Source organism: Rhincodon typus, chromosome 11 (genome assembly GCF_021869965.1).
Source record: "Rhincodon typus isolate 14 chromosome 11, sRhiTyp1.1, whole genome shotgun sequence".
Classification (NCBI taxonomy): Eukaryota; Metazoa; Chordata; class Chondrichthyes; order Orectolobiformes; family Rhincodontidae; genus Rhincodon; species Rhincodon typus.
In genome coordinates, this window is record NC_063342.1 from 36,705,670 (window position 1) to 36,723,556 (window position 17,887).

Here is a 17,887-nt window from a genome sequence, read left to right on the forward strand (position 1 = left end):
AGACTAGTGTTATGACCACCCCAATAACTAAAACCGAAACACTCAGAGAGGCTCGCCTCACCTCATAATCTGTTAAAAGTAACGTGAAAAGTGGTATAACTGCCTTTCACCCCCACCCCCGACTGTTACAAAAGAGAGGTAAAATGAAATGAATTCTTTACAGTCATTCTATAATCAACAGGTAACAATTTATTTATCTAATTCTAACAGTTAACAAATTAACAAAACTACTAACAAACTGAACAATTCCCCCTTACAAATGAACTATTCCCGAATAAAACAAAACTCTAATGGTGCGCTGTTCCAGTAAATACAAGTCCCACTTATATAAATCAAATTTTTTAAAAAAAATTAAAACTTAATCTCTCAAAATTACAACCAGGAAACATCTTCTAGAATGCTCTGCGCCCATTCTGCTGATCCTCAGTCAGGAACACATTTCTCTGTTGAATTCTTGTGTCAGGAATATTAGCTGAGAGTGCAGCTATACCTTTAGTTGGTTGGTTATTCTGAGATCTTAGAGAATTCTGTGTGAGCCAGAGATTTTCTCTTTAGATCTGATGGGTTGCTAACTCTATTAAATGGCAGTTGCTCTCACACCAATTTTAAAATGCCCTCTTCTTTTATACCCTTGATGAACTATCAATTTCTTACAATAAATTTGGTCCCAGGTTGTCAAAACCATCAGATTTAAATTTAATTGGTTTTTAGTTTCTAAGTGCCAGGTTTAAATTAATTGGCTGATATTCAACCTGGTTGCCTAAACAAACTACTACCTGGGTTGCTAACCACACAGCCCCCTGATACAAATGTTTCAATTTCAGGAAATGCGTGTGCACCTGCTGTTTCTTGCAGACATTTTCTTTCTCTCCAAGCCTAGAAAAGCACATCATCTTTTTACACGCTTCCCTGCTATCATTTTACAAGCATCAAATTCCAATATCCTGCCTTCCAATCCACAAATACTCTATCCAACTTCGCTACACCAGGTTAGTCACTTGAGAATTTGAGGAATATTTAGATTTAAAAAAAGGTTAACGTAGACTCTTCTCCTGCTGAAGAGATCATTTTGAAAATCTCTTTAGCCAGTTTAACAATGTTTACTATTAAAGTGTAACTCTATAGATATCAAAGTGGTGTTTCTTAAACGTAACCTACTTGAGAGAGAAGCATTCTACAGTCCCCAAAGGAAGCACCAGGATTAGAGGGGAGCTCTGAAATTACATTAAGGTGGTTATGGATTCAACAATGCTCCTCAGTTGTGGCATTTTTCAGTAGGTGCGGTTCTGTAAATGTTGGAGGTTCACAACTGAAGGTGAACCTGGTGAAGTTCTATTGGCATTATAATGGAAAACCTTCAAAAAGCTTTATGGTGCATGTTGATGATTTTTGTTTGGGTGCACCAATTATTTGAAGAAAAGTTTATCAATCAAATTAGGAAGGAATTGAAATTGGCAGTCGACCTTCTGGAGCTTTCAAACATGTGGGTTTGGAAATTAAGCAGGCTGATTCAATGTAATTTGACACCAAAAAAGTCAGTCCCATTGAAATTAGTCATAGCTAGTGAGATGTGGACAGAGAGATGTGGCTGCTACCAAGGAAGAGATGGAACGGCTGAGGAGGCTCATTTGACAGCTCAACTGGTTATGCATACAAACCACATGGAAGTTTTGATGTGTGGGAATTTGGTCTGACCATAAAAAATTGAGAGGAAATATTGAGAGCAAATAAAACGTTTTAAAAATTAGGAAGAGAGATATGTATGCTGAAGTTTTTACTTTAAGTCATCCCAGTAATACAATATTGATCATCTTTGGTGATGGCAACTGTGTTAAATTTGAATAAGGGAAACTATGAAGGTGTGAGACACTAATTTGCTGAGATAGATTTGGGAAATACATTAAAAGACATGACTGTACATAAGCAATGGATAATCTTTAACTATTCCATGACTTACAACAACTATACACTCTTTCAAGATGCTAAAGCTTGATAAACTGTGATTACAAAGAAAGTCCAGGATTGCACAAGATTCAAAGAAAAATCTTATAAATTCAGAGAAAATAGCAGTAATTCTAAGGATTGGGGGATTTATACAAGATAACAAAGGAAGACCAAGTAACTGATAAAGAAAGGAAAAAATAGAATATGAATGCAATCTTACAAAGGTATAAAAATGATTATAAAGGCTTCTGGATGGGCATAAAAGGGAAATGTTTCACTAAAACAAACATGGTCCATTAAAAGCACAGTCACATGGATTTATAATGGGAAATGGAGAAATGGTAATTTTCACTGAGGAATATACTAGAAATCTCCCAGAAGAAGAGATCCAAGTTGCTCAGGAGAATGAGGAGTTGAAGGAAATTAGCATTAGTAAGAAGATTGCACTGGAGAAATGATAGAGGCTTAAAGTTGATAAAAATTAAGGATCTGATGTCCTACATCCCAGAATGTTGAAGGAGGTGACTAATGACATATTTGATGTATTGGTGGATTATCTTACAAAATTCTATAGATTCAGAAATGTTTTATGTGGATTGGAAGTTGGCAAATGAAGATAGCTACTTAAAAAGGGAACATTGCAGTGAGTAACTCATCTCCTGACTCCCTAGAGCCTACCTACTGTCTGCAAGGCATAAGGCAGGAGTGTGATGGAATACTCCCAACATGCCTTGATGGGCGTAGCTCCAAGAACATGCAAGAAACTTGACACCATCCAGGACAAAGTAGCCTGCTTGAATTACATCACATTCACAAACATTCTGTCACTACATCACCAATGCTCAGTAGCAAGATGCACTGCAGAAATTCAACAAAAATTCATAGATAACACTGTCCAATCCCATGTCCACCTCCATCTAGTACAAAAACAAAGTTGCTAGAAAAGCTCAGCAGGTCTGGCATCATCTGTAGAGGAGAAAACAGAGTTAACGTTTTGGGTCCGGTGACCCTTCCTCACAACTGGTGGTGGCTGGGAAAACGTCAGTTTATATGCAGAAAATAGGGAGGTGGGTGGGGTAGGGAGTAAACGATATGATAGAGCCCAAAGAGAGAGAAAGACAGTTGGACAAACAAAGGAATTGCTAACGATCAGCCTGGGAGGGTGAATAGTTGTTAATGGGGACTGTTAGTGACTAACAACGGGGGGTGTGTAGTGGCAGACTATGTGGTAACAAGGCCTGGTGTGTGGGGTGGGGGGCTGGGACATGGTAGAGTTTAGGCCTGAAAATTATTGAACTCGATATTGGGTCCAGAGGGCTGTAGGATCCCCAAGCGGAAAATGAGATGTTGTTCCTCCAGCTTGCGCTGGGCTTCACTGGAACACTGTAGTAAGCCGGAGACAGAGATGTTGGCCAGGGAGCAAAGTGGTGCATTTCAACCTCCATCTAGAAGGACAAAGCAGCATGGACTGTAGTGGGTCGAGAAGACAGCTCATCACCACCACCTTCTCAAGGGCAAGTAGGAATGGGAAATAAAAGCTCCCCCAGTTAGCAACATCCATGTCCCACAAGCAAATAACTAAAGAAATTGTTAACTTGATGGTGGAGGTGACTAGTGGGCTTTTGAACACGGAAAGGGACCAGAAGGGAAACATGGAAACTGATGTTTGTGCTAAATGTGACTCACAATAAAAGTCTTGTAACTGTTTGAAGGTCTTTTGCTTCCTAATTCAACTTATGGATATCAGTGTATGAAACACATTCCATTTCCTAACTTAAAGCTATTTCTAAGTTGCTAATTGTTTCCTGTATAGTGAATACTAATGCAAAATATCAGTTCAATTAATTTGCCATTACATTATATTCCCATATTACTTCCACAGACTGAGTTTCTATAGGACTAATGGTCACTGTTTTAACTCTTTCTAAACGCTTCGAGAAACTTTCTCATTACCTGATTTTATATTCTAGTCAGCTTTCATTCTGTAATTTTTTCCACATTATTTATTCTCAGTGATTCTTCATTCATTTATATTATTTGTCCAATCTTCCAACCCGCTACCTATCACTGTGCAATTTTTACTATAAGTTTAATGTTATTTTTAACATTATTTACCTAACTCCAGATTGTGGATGCACTCACTGTAATTTTCTTTCTCGTTAGAATGTATCTATCCTGTGCATTTTGAAATAATCCTTCAAACATTTGCCACTGTATTTGTTTTGACTTATCCCTTAACCTAATTTTCCAGTTTACTTAGCTTTGCTTTCATAGCCTTATAATTGTCTTTATTTATGTTTAAATTACTAGTTCTGGACCCACTATTCCCACCCACAAACTGATTGTAAAAGTTAACCAGCTTGAAATCACTGTCATGTCGGCGTGCCTGAATTATAAGAATTGCATTTGCATGCGAAGTTGAAGAAAGTTTCTTTCAATGCCGAGAACAACAAGACCAACTTCCCAAATAAGTTTCAAACATCAAGATGGAATCTTTGCTAAGGAGTGGCAAGAGGCCTATTAAGAGGGTTATTGACCATTTTCACATCATTACTACCAAATCTCACCTCATCAATAAGCAAAATCAAATTATAACATCCTAGATAGAAACTAGATGCCAGGAATTCCAGACAAGAAAGACAGAGCAGATATCTGGTGTCTCCAGCTTGTCAATTGTTCCTCTTGACCTCCATCTTGGACACCCAAGAGCATCATCTCAGGCCATGCTCCATAGATAGAGGCTACACAAACCCCATGTCTACAGATGCTGGCATCCGACACATTTGGCCAATGAATCTGCACCGACCCTCCGAGCATCCTACCCAGACTCACCACCCTCTACCCTATCTTTGTAACCCTGCATTTCCCATGGCCAATCCAACTAACCTGCACATCTTTGTGACTGTGGGAGGAAACCAGGGCATAGGGAGGAAACTCATGCAGAGATGGGGAGAATGTGCAAACTCCACATAGACAGCTGCTTGAGGCTGGAATTGAACCCGAGTTCCTGGCCCTGTGAGGCAGTGGCACTAACTACTGAGCCACCGTACCAGCTCCACTGCACCACCCTGTCCAGCAGGAGATCCAGGTCTCCGTCTGCAAAGTGGGGTGTTAATTGTTCCTTGTCTACCATTCTCAGCAAAGTTTCGTGAACCTTCTAAGGCAGCTCTGACCGAAACTGCTTGACCAGCCCTGTAAATGTAGCACCAGTTTCAGGGATCCTAGAGTATCCTGACAGTAGTGAGTACTTCTGGTGATGATTAGTGGGAGAATTAGGTTGGCATTGAATGTGAAGGGGTGCCAGTGGACATGTGAGATAGTTGCCAAGAGCTTGGAACGACAGTGTGAAAAAACCCTCTTGGGCTTGTAGGGAGAAATCTCTGTGAAATCTGATGAAAATGATACAAGGCCAAAATATAGAAAAGTTTTGCCCACAATCTCTTTGGGCCATATTTTAATATATAGTGATACAGGAAAATTTATTATTCCCACTGACTTCACATGACCCCTGAGACAAAGGGATGTTACAGAGCAACCCACTTGACCCAGGGGCCGATGGGAACGTGGCAGGATTTAGGAGAAAGGGTATAAACTAAATCCCATTGCTGAACTGAATGGACACCAGGGTTCCTAGCAATGATGGAGAAGTTGGAGCCAGAGTATCCCTGAAGTGAAGCAAATGCCTATCAGCCTTATGTAAGTGAACTGTCAGCCCCCACTGACGTCAGAAACTCTGAATGTGGATGAGGAGACTGGGGGCAGGGTAGGATGGACTATTAATGATAGAGAGTAACAACAGATGCGATCCCAGAATAGCCCTCACAATCACATTCCAAGGAATTTTGCAGCTGGCTACTTGAAATTCTTAGCAGATTTATCAAATTCTCATACAGAACTCTTGTTCTGCAGCCCAAAGAACATGAGAGAAAAGTGTGAATTTTCACTCTGAATTTGCCACTTCTGCATTGAGTGGGCTGAACATTTATAACAAATATGTGTTCATAACATGGATATTTAATTGGGTGTCTAAAAAAGATAGGTAAGAGATGATTATAATTGTTGATGGGAATATTGCATTCACTTCTAATTAAGGTCATTAGAAATTACAGAGACTTCTCATGTGCACAGGGCAGCAAGCAAAGGGACTGATGCAAAGTGAAAGGGAGAAAGAACAAATATAATGCTTTAGCAGAAAGAAGACAAGGTGTAGAAAGAGACAAACTTGAAAGAACAAAGACAAAAAGCAGGAGAAGAACAAGAGTGACAGAGGCAGAGGCGTAAAGAAAATGTCAGTGTTCCAGAATTTTTAAAAATAGATAGTTCTTTGCTGACGGCAGGCATAAGTGTATTACATGAATCCTTTTGATCAATTTTGAATATCACTCTGAAGTTAGAGAGAAGCCTGCACAGTTTTTCACGTACGTATATAATTTATATATTACTTCAAAGACATTCCTGTTTTTAGAATTATTAGCAGGCTATATGAATGTATGTTGTCAACTAAATGCTGTCACTTGAAATTTAATCTGAAACTCATAGAATTGATCAAAGTGGTACTAGTTTTGTATTTTTTAAGAAATTATTTTGTGGAATGTGGCTGTAGCTGACCGGGCTCACATTTCTTAACCATCACAGTTGTCCTTGAGAAGGTGATGTGAGCTGTCAATTTTGCCTGAATTGATGCCACACATATTCTAATGCCAGCAATATATTTTCTTTATTACTTTAACAGAATGTCTTTTTCCATTATAAAGTTTTTAATTGATTAAGGCAATGCTTAATGGGGAGACAGTGGCAAATGGTAATTTTATGGACTATTTGTAGCCTGGAAGCCTAAACTGATTTGATTTGATTTGATTTGATATGATTTATTGTAGTCACGTGTACCTAGGTATAGTGAAAAACTTTGTTTGTGAGCAGTACAGGCAGATCATAGTAAGTGAGAACATACAGATCATAGGGTGCTTAGGCAGAGTGAGACATACAGGTTACACTGCACAGGAGGTATGCGAAGCAAGATCAACATTAACAAGATCAACATTATTTAAAGTTGCAGAGTCCATTCATCACTCTAATGGCAGGGAAGAAGTTGTTCTTGAACCTGTTGAGTGTGCGTGTTCAAGCTTTTATATCTTCTGCTTGTCGGAAGAGGTTATAGTAGAACGTTATGGGGAGGGATCTTTGATGATGTTGGCAGCCTTTCCATGGCAGTAAGAAGTGTAAGTGGAGTCCATGGATGGAAGGTTGACTTCATGATGGTCTGGACTGTGTACACAACTTTCTGTAGTTTCTTATGGTCCTGGTCAGAGCAGTTGCTGTTCCAGGCCAGTATGCACCTGGATAGTATGCTTTCCATAAATGTTGGTGATTGTCCTTATGGACATGCCGAATTTCCTAAGCTGCCTGAGGAAGAAGAGGCATTGTTGTGCCTTCTTGACCGTCACATCTACGTGAGTAGTCCAGGACAGGTTGTCAGTTATTGCCACTCCTAGGAAATTGATGCTCTCAACCTTCTCAATCTCCACTCTGTTGATATAGATTGCAGGGGTGAGGTGGGGGTGCGGGGGGGTGGTGGGGGGCATGTTCTCCTCCTTTCTTTCTGAAGTAAATGATCAGTTCTTTTGTTTTTCAATCATTGAGAGAGAGGTTGTTATCATTGTACCACAAAACCAAGCCCTCTATCTTCTTTCTGTATTTTGACTCATTGTTGTTCGATTCTACCATGGTGGTGTCGTCAGCAAAGTTGTAGATGGCGTTCATTCAGAATTTGGCTATACAATCGTGGGTGTACATGGAGTACAGTAGGGGGCTGAGAACGCATCCTTGGGGGTCTCCAGTGTTGAAGGTTATTGTAGAGGAGGTGCAGTTGCCTACCTTCACTGATTGTGGTCTATGGGTCAGGAAGCTGAGGATCCTGTTGCAGAGGGCAGAACTGAGACCTAGGTCTTGGAGTTTTGAGATCAGTTTGGAGGGGCTTATGGTGTTGAAGACGGAGCTGTAGACGATAAGTAGGAGCCTGACTTAGGTGCCCATGTTGCAGGGATGAGTACAGGAGTGGGGAAATGGCATCCTTTGTGGACCTGTTACATCACTAGGCCAATTGCAGGGGATTGAGGCAGGTTGAGAAGCTTGAGTTGATGTGGGCGATGACCAGCCTCTCGAAGAACTTCATGGTTATGGAGGTCACAGCCACTGAGCGGTGGTCATTGAGGCACATTGCACGTACTTTCGTTGGTACTGTAAGGATATGGACGCTCTAAGGATTTGGGTACAAATCCCACCATGGCTTTTGGTGGAATTTAAATTCACTTAATAACTGTGGAATCTAAGCTAGTCTAATTAAAGGTGACCATGGAACCATTATTGACTATTGCGACTAGAATAAAAACCCATCTGTTTCACCAACACCCTTTAGGGAGGAAATGTGCTATCTTTATCTGGTATGGCCTCCATGTGACTTCAGATTCATTGGTCTAAAACGTTCCTGGAAGCCAATTGGTTCAGAGACATTTGATATGGGAAACGGATACTAGCCTTGTCAGTGATGCCTAAATCACATGAAAAAATGAAGAAAAATGTTGACCTGAGCAATGAAACATTAAGAGTATCCCACAATCAATCCATCTTAGTACTGAATGAATTGATCTCAGCCAGGAGATGCTGATAAAATGAATATTAATCACAATCTGTATTAATACTCTCGATATGGAGAGGAATTATTTCCAAGTTTTTGGATGACACAAAACTAGGTGAGAATGTGTGTTGTGGGGATGATGCAAAAAGGCTTAAACGTGATTAGGACAAGCCAAATGAGTGAGCAAGAACATTGCAGGTGGAATATAAAGTGGATAAGTTTGAGCTCCACCACTTTGATTGGACGAATGTAATTTCAGCATATTTCTTAGAAGGTGAGATATTGGAAGTGTTAATCTGGGTGTTTGTGTTTGTAAATCACTGAAGGCTAACATGTGAGAGGATTTAATACATGAGTAGAGATGTTTGCTGCGATGTAAAACTTGGAGAAGGTGGACCTGGAGTATTGTGTTCAGTGATGGTCACCTTATTGGAGAAAGCATATACTTTCCATATGCAATACAGCAGTGGTGCATTGAAGAACTAATTGCGGGAATGGCAGCACTATCTTATGAACAGAGATTTAGGAGAGTAGGCCTGTACTTTCCAGATTTTAGAAGAATGAGAGGTGATACCAATGAAACTGATAAAATTCTTAGAAGCCAGACCAGTTTGATGCAGAAAGGCTATTTCCCTTGGCTGGAAAGGGAGCATTGTATGAGCAGGGGTGTAGGTTAAGAGTGGAGTTTTGGAGATAGTTTTAGAACCAGTGGCCAAGGTTCTCAAAGTAAGGGATAAGCCATTTAGGACTGTGCTAGTATGAAGTCTCTTCACTGAAAGTGTACCGAATCTTTGAGTTCTCCACTTCAGAGATTTATGGAAGCTTGGTCATTGAGTGTGTTCATTGAGATTAATTGATTTCTGCATACTAATGACATTAAGTGATATGGTGATAGCACAGGCCAAGACCTAGAATAATGGAGCAGACACAAGGGGTTGAATGGCTTACTGCTTACTCCTATGCTCCTTTATTCCTATAAGTTGCTTCAGTGCCCCATACTCAGTGTAGTTTAAATTTCCTCCTTACTATCCATTGGTCCTGATGGAAGAAAAGGCACCTTAGGTTGGGGGAGACTTAGACTCAGCTGAAAAACCTATTGGTAATTGCTGTTTAAATTCATACAATTACACTTAAATAATTAATAGAAAGTAAGGGTGGTAAAGTATGCTTGTACCATTGGTACCACACCCCAACCTAAGTCGTCATCTTCAGAAGAAGGAAAAAAAGTGGAGAAGGATGACGACATGGATTATAATTAACCATTTACAAACTGCTAGCCATGTATCTATGGTAGTAACTGCCAATCCAAAGGTTACAGTTTCAAGTTCCATTCTGCAAGCTTCAGACCATAACCTACATTTCTCTTCAATCCAAAATTGAGGGAATACTGCACTACAGCATGTCATTTTTAAGCAAAACAATAGCCTAGAGCTTGCAGTCAGTGACAGAGTAAAGGATAATGCTACTGACTGTGTGCAATACTATGGGCCTTTCTTGATCACAGACTGCAGTGGGAACTTGTTCTTCTGTTTGTAGCACAGATCCATTAGTGAGCATCCCTGGTGAAGCAACATTCCCTCTGACATTTCAACACTTGAAGTCTGTCTTAAACTCAATGACAGTCCCTGAATTAGTGACCCACCTGCCGAACCTTGGCCATTCATTTAACGATTTTCGGTCCTTTGCTTCATATGCTTTTAATTGCTGCTTCCTATCCTCTTACTTGCCCCACTCTCAACTCTGCAAGTCCCCACACCGACCACCCATCCACTCACCCACCCAGCTTTTGTTCCCTACTGGCAACCCTAGAACTCCTGCCTCGGCTTCTCAACCTCCCATTCCTGATTCCCCTGGTGTTTTTTTATCATCTTTGGTAGGACTGAGGTTCTGGGGTTGGTGTGGAGCCAGGGGTCGTGAGGGAGTAGCCCTAAATTACTCAGGGCAAATACTGAGGTAAAGGCAGCACAATCAGCCCAAATACAACCTTGCCGATCCCAGAGGGACATTCAGCGTTACCTCCCACAGAACTCATTAAGGAGTCTCATTCCAGATTTGGTTTTAAGGAGGGTCTTTGAATCCCCAGACATTACACTGATGTTGTGTCTTTTAATAGCTGTGAACATCTCAGCATTCAGCAATAACAGGACTGCAAGCTCCAAGCCATTAAACCATCCCTCAGCTGACATCTCAGGGAGTTTTAATAAAACTTATTGCACAGTTTAAGAAAGAACAGGAGTCCTGGCCAGTACTTTTTCATCAAGCGACTCAATCTAAAGTAGATTCACTGGTTCATTTATCTTAATGCTTTCTGTGGAACTTTGTTGTTTTGAAATCAGTTGTTTTATTTCCCTACATGGCAAAAGGGGCTACATTTCAAAAGAACCTCAATATCAGTGAATTATTCAAAATAATCTTCGGTTGTCAAACGTGTCATCATACTTCAAGTTCTTTCCTTTTTGAATACTTTATATTATAGAAATGTTTAGTACATCACTCATAATATATAGCACTGTACTCATATTGCTTTTTGGATATCTCTCTGAATTTCAAAGTAATTTGTCACACGACATTAAGGAATCTGTTAGTGTGTTGACCTAAAAAACATGTGTGCACTTCAATAAACTTCTTATTTAAATATGTATTGAGAATAAATAAAGTGTTTCTTAGGTTCTGTGTTCTCACTGAGAAAATATACCTGTACAAATTATTGCATGCCAAATGTAATTAATTTTGAAGTTGTCTGATAGTTTACTAGCAGAATTCAATATGACACAAATGCATTGCTATAATGAATATTCAATTTAATTACAGTTATTCCAGTCAAAATCATTTATAGCACTTTGCAGCTATAACTGGTAGTCCAGTTAATGAAAAAAATGTCTTCATTCTTTCTTGTTATTCAGGAATTTATCTTACCTCTTCAAGAAGAGACATTAAAAAATGTCTAATGACGGTAATTGTGATTCTGCTATGAATGCCAAATTGGATGAAACTTTAATGAAGAAAACTGATTCATCTTGCATTTATTAGTATTTATCTTGGGTGAGGTAAAGATAAGTATTTGCATATTAGGGAGAAGACTTAACAGACAAGTGGTAACTGAGGCATTAAATCTGAAGAGCTGAAAAAATGATGATGAGGGCAGTTGAGCAATGCTGAGATTCGGAATAAGTAGAAGAAAGGATTCCAGCATAATGGAACAGAGTGAGCATGACACAACAAGCAGAAGTAGGCCATTCGGCCCTTTGGACCTCCACCACCACTCAATATTATCCTGGTTGGTCTGTGTACGTTCTGAATTCCACATTCCCATCCATCTCCAATAACCTTTGGTTCTCTTGACTATCAAAAATGTATCTATCTCCTCCTTAAAAAATTTCTACAGCCTTCTGAGGGTGAAAGGTTCAAAGTTGTGTAACCTTCTGAGAGAAAAGATTACCCCTCATATCTGTCCCAAAATGGTGACCCATAAGTTTGAAACTGTAGCCCCTAATTCTGGACTCATCCATTAGAATTAAAATCCTTTCCACCTCTAACTTGTCAAGACCATTTAGGATCTACTATACTCCAATTAAGTCATTCCTCACTCTTCTGAACTCCAGCAGAAACAAGCCAGCTTATCCAACCTTTACTCATATAACAATCCACTCATGTCAAGTATTAATTTAGTAAACCTCCTCTGATACAGACTGTGATGATTAGGGTGTGGATGAAAGAGGAGAAATGGACTGAATGAAACAAGTAGACAGCAGAAGGTGTAGAGGACAAGCGTGTAGTGGAGTATGAAAGAAAATAAAGAAGATATAAGGGAAAGGATGGTTTTAATGTTTGGAATGTAGAGATAGTCTAACAGATTGCAGCTAACAGGTCAACGTTGAGGACATTTGAAGAACAAATAACTAATTGTCCTCTGCCATCATCAGCTATTCCTGGTGACCTTTTGTTAAGGCCTTATGAGATGCCCTTATGACGTATGATTCCAATGGGAAGAAACTTTTTTTTAGTCGAAGAAAGGAGGAAACAGTGATTATAATGGGACAACAAGGTGCAGGGCTGGATGAACACAGCAGGCCAAGCAGCATCATAGGAGCAGAGAGGCTGACGTTTCAGGCCTTTCTGATGAAGGGTCTAGGCCCGAAACGTCAGCCTCTCTGCTCCTATGATGCTGCTTGGCCTGCTGTGTTCATCCAGCCCTGCACCTTGTTGTCTCGGATTCTCCAGCATCTGCAGTTCCTACTATCTCTGATTATAATGGGACTGATCCTTCACATTTTGCTTTAAACTCACTCCTCATTATTTTCAGAGCTCCCTGTTCAGGAAAATGCATAAACAAAAGGAGTCTCCCTCTTCCGTGACTTCTCTTTTGTTGTGATCTGTCTTCTGCAATTAGAGCGAAAATAAACAGTTGTGGTTATTGCAATCAAACAAATTGTCAGCATGCAGTGATACTGAATGATAAGATAGCATTAGTCTGACTGCAGGAAACAATATAAATAAAGGAGCATTTCCAGAGGAAGAACATGTTGTTAATGTGTACCCTGTACTTAATGGGAATTCACAGCAAACATTGAAAGTGTCTTAGGAGATTGTGCCATGAGAGGTTATTATAAGTGTCATAGATGCTCAGTAAATTAATGGACAGTGACAGTGAGTCTCTTAACTTGACTGATTTGATAAGGTAATAGGGCTTCCTGTGTCCTTCTGAATTACTTGGATAGCTGTCAGTGAAAAGAAATTACCGCTTTGCAAAACATAGTTCTACTCCCTTAAGAAGTTGCAGATCTTTAAACTCTGCAGCAGCATATAATTTCCAATGATGGGCATGCTTCCAATAGAATTTCCCTACCAGAAGCTTCCTGAGAATATGCAAATACCTTCATAGACATATGCAGGGTTAGTTCTATATTCTCACCTTTCTGTTGATTCTATTGGAACATTTATGTTGGTTTATTTATTTGTAATGAATTACATAGTGTTAAAGTTCAGTGTTCATCTTCAGTGCAATTTACTTGGCATGGATTTGAGTGCTGCTATATTTGTAAGTTTTGTTATATAATATGAAGTTTTGCTCATTGCAAAACAGAACGGGGTTACATTTTTTACCCACTTATTGTCAGCAGTTAGAAAATGTAGCCATTTCCCAATTCTGCTCAGTATGTATGAATGTGATTATCATTTGGAATGTTGATATATTTGTGCATTTTGTCCTGATATAGTTGTACCTGGTTTTATGGTTGCTCCCTTTGTTGTTAGGTAATTGCTAGAGATTAATTGAGCAAAGGTTTCATCTAGTTAACTCAGTTCCGACACCTCCTTTTTTCTGAATGGTCTGATGCCTATTTTGTATCAGTAATACTAAAACAGCCAATAAATTCAGGAGGCAGGAAAATGGGAACTCGCAGCAATCCTGGTGAATTCTGGGAAAGGGTACATCAAGGTTCAGAAGGGGAGACAGTGGGAGATCACACTATCCCATTTTCTCACTATATTAAACAGGATTGCGCAAAATGTTCAGCCAGCATTTGCGGGTAAAACCTAGGAAGTTGTTGTTTCCAAATTGTAGTACAAAGGGTATTTCACACGCTAATTCTGTTTCAACAACGAAAGCAATGCTACACCAAGCGGAAACCTCAGTGTTCATCTGTTGTATATTGAAATGTTTAAAGATGGTTAGACTCTTACTTGCTTAACCTTCAAAGGAAAGTATGTTTATAACCACATACTCTGCCATTATTCTTCATGTTCACTGTTCCTGGTCTTTACTTGGAGTATAAATTTAAATAGCAAATAAGATCCCCTCCCATAATTGCCATTATTAGTTACTGTAATAGACTAGCTGAAAAAAACTGTAAATTTCAGGTTCAGTCTTTTTTGTTTTGTTTGCCAAGAAGTCATATAGTTTGCATGTTTGATTTTTATAGTGAATCAGTATCCTCCTGGGTATTTTTGATTTTCCACCTTATTTCAGTTGTAAATGAAGGCAAACAAATTAGTCTTAGCTTTTAAGCACTGAATTACGTTCTTGGACCCAGTTGTCAGTCCCAGGCTTACAGAGATGGGAGAATTCTGGTTCTGTGAATCCACTCTTTAAAGATAGCGGCTGAACGTCCCATTTTCTGAGTTTATTTTCAGTCTTTTTCAATGGGTGGGGTGGTGCTAGACTGAATTCGATGTCCGGGCAGGCAATTTGTGAAGACATGAGCAGGATGACCAGTGGGGAACCAGAATGAGTGGAAAACCTGCCTCAGAGTTCTGGCACTGTGTCCAAAGTTTCAAAATAGTGAGTAACACAAACATATCCTTTTAATCCTCATGTCTTATCACCACCATGTTCCATCCAGGTGAATCTGTGCCCTGTACACAATCCCTAAGGCTCCCCACATCCTCTCTGCCAACCTATGTTCCTGTATGTTTTTTTAAAGGGTCTCGAGTGAACGGCTGACTTTTTTATTTTTAATTCAGAAATTAAAAAAGTCGAGATGTGCTTTAGAAGGTTTTCTTTAACATTGAAAAGATTTTTTTTGAAAAAACACCAAACAGTTTTTTTTTAAAAAACAATGAGCTGTGTTTTCATTCTGGAGAGTTCTACTTGTGGTCAACTCCAGAGAAGATTTATTTTTTCTTCGAGGATTCTATTGAAGAGGAATTGTTTTTATTCAGTTAATCAGGTAAATGTTGATTTTATTTAATTTTTATATGTTTGATATATATATTTTTAATTGTTTTCCAATTTAACATTATTTTCTGCAGGTAACGAAAGGTACTTTTTTATATATAAGGTGTTATTGAAACATCCTTTTTTTGGGCTTAATGTTATTAAGGCCATGTATAAGGTATTGAGTGAGATGGACAGTAGATTTGGAAAAGTTATTACTCAGTCAGACAAGATGGGTGACTGTCAGGAAAGGCAAAAAGGTGGTTCAAAAGTCTCCAGTGGCTATTCCTCAATCAAATAGATATTCAGTTTTTGGAACAATTGAAGGGGATAGTCTCTGAGGAAAATGGAAGGGCCAGTCAGTTATTGGACACTTGGGACATTTCTCATGTTAGGCAGCATTTGACAAGATTTAATAAATCTTGTATTAGTATAGGGAACTTTCCTGTAAGGAGCATAGACAGGTGTTTCTGTGGCAGTGAGTGTAATTTTAGGATGGTATGTTGCTTTCCTGGTGCTAGGATTAAGGATGTTTCTAAACATTTCAAGCATATTGTTAAAGGTGAGACTGAGAAGTCAGAAATTATTATACGCTTTGACAGGAATGACATTTTTCGGGAAAAGATTAAAGCAGTACAGAGTGAATTTACGAGGTTAGGCAGAAGATTAAAAAGTAAAACCTTAAAAGTAATAATTTCTAGTTTACTCCCAATGCCAAACTCAAATGAGGGAATGAAGAAAAGGTTAAAGGAAATAAATCAATCACTAATGAGCTGGTGCATTGTTCAGGGATTCAGGTTTTTGGGCAATTGGAATGTCTTTTGGGACAGAACAGACCTGTTCAAAAAGGATGGGTCTAACCTAAACAAAATTGCTGGAAAATCTCAGCAGGCCTGGCAGCATCTGTGAAAGAAAAAAGCAGAGTTAACATTTCAGGCCTGGTGACACTTCCTCAAAATTCAGTTCTGAGGAAGGGTCAGACCCAAATGTTAACTCTGAATATTGTGTTCAGTTCTGGTCGCTTCATTATAGGAAGGATGTGGAAGGGTGCAGAGGAGATTTACCGGGATGCTGCCTGGACTGGAGGTCAGGTCTTATGAGGAAAGGTTAAGGGAGCTAGGGCTTTTTTCATTGGAGTGAAGAAAGATGAGAGGTGACTTGATAGAGGTGTACAACATGATGAGAGGCATAGATAGAGTGGATAGCCAGAGACTTTTTCCCAGGGCAGAAATGATTATTACGAGAGAGCATAATTTTAAGGTGATTAGAGGAAGGTACAGGGGAGATGTCAGAGGTAGGTTCTTCACACAGACAGTGGTGGGCGTGTGGAATGCGCTGCCGGCAGTGGTAGTGGAGTCAGATACTTTAGAGACTTTTAAGTGACTCTTGGATAGGCACATAGGGTATGCAGGGTAGATTGATCTGAGTAGGATAATAGATTGGCACAACATTGTGGGCCGAAGTGCCTGTACTGTGCTGTACTGTTCTATGTTCTATGTTCTAGATGCTGCCAGACCTGCTGAGCTATTCCAGCAACTTTGCTTTTGTTCCTGATTTACAGCATCTGCAGTTCTTTTGGTTTTTATGGGTCTAACCTAAACTGGAAAGGTGCCAATATCTTAGCAGGGAGATTTGCTCATTCTATTAAGGGAGACTTTATACTGATAGAGAAGGCGTGTGGAGTAATTTTAAGTTGTAGTGTAAAAGGAGGGATTGATGGGGTAGGTTCTGAATGTGAGGAGAGCATGTCAATTAGAAAAGAAAGACAAGAGAGAGTTGGAGTATGTCGTGAATCTGAAGAATTAAATTGCATTTATTTCAATGCAAGGGTCTTACAGGTAAATCTGATGAATTCAGGGTGTGTTTAAGAACTTGGGATTTGGACATCATGGCTATTACAGAAACTTGGTTGAGAGATGGACAAGACTGGCAGCTCAATGTTTCTGGTTTTAGATGCTATAGGAAGGATAGAAAAGGAAGCAATAATGGAGCGGTGGTGGCATTTTTGTTAAAGGAATACACTACTGCAATAACTAAGGAAGATATTCCTGAAAAATTGTCCAGTGAAAATATGTGGGTGGAAATTATAAATAAGGAAGGAAAGATCACTTTGATGGGATCGTTCTATAGGACACCCCTCCAACAAACAGTAAGAGGGAAACTGAGAAACAAATAGTAGGGCAATCTCAGATATATGTAAGCATAATAAGGTTGTAATCATGGGGGATTTTAATTTTCCAAATATTGACTGGGACTACCATAGTGTTAAAAGTTTGGATGGTGAAGAATTTGTCAAATGTGCTCAAGAAAATTTTCTTCATCAAGATGTGGATGCTCCTACTAGAAAAGGAGCAAAACTATGCCTTCTCTTGGGCAATAAGTCAGCGCAGATGACTGAAGTAAAAGTGAGGGAACACTTCGGGTCTAGCGATCATAATTCTATTAGTTTCAAAATGGTTATAGAAAAGGATAAGCCTTTCATAAAAGTAAAAGTCTTAATTGGAGTAAGGCAAATTTTAATGGTATGAGACAAGAACTTTCAAAAGTTGATTGAAGTAGACTGTTCGCAGGCAAAAAGGATGTCTGACAAGAGGGAGGTGTTCAAGAGTGTGATGATAAGAGTTCAGAAGCATTTTTTTCCTGTTAGAGTGACG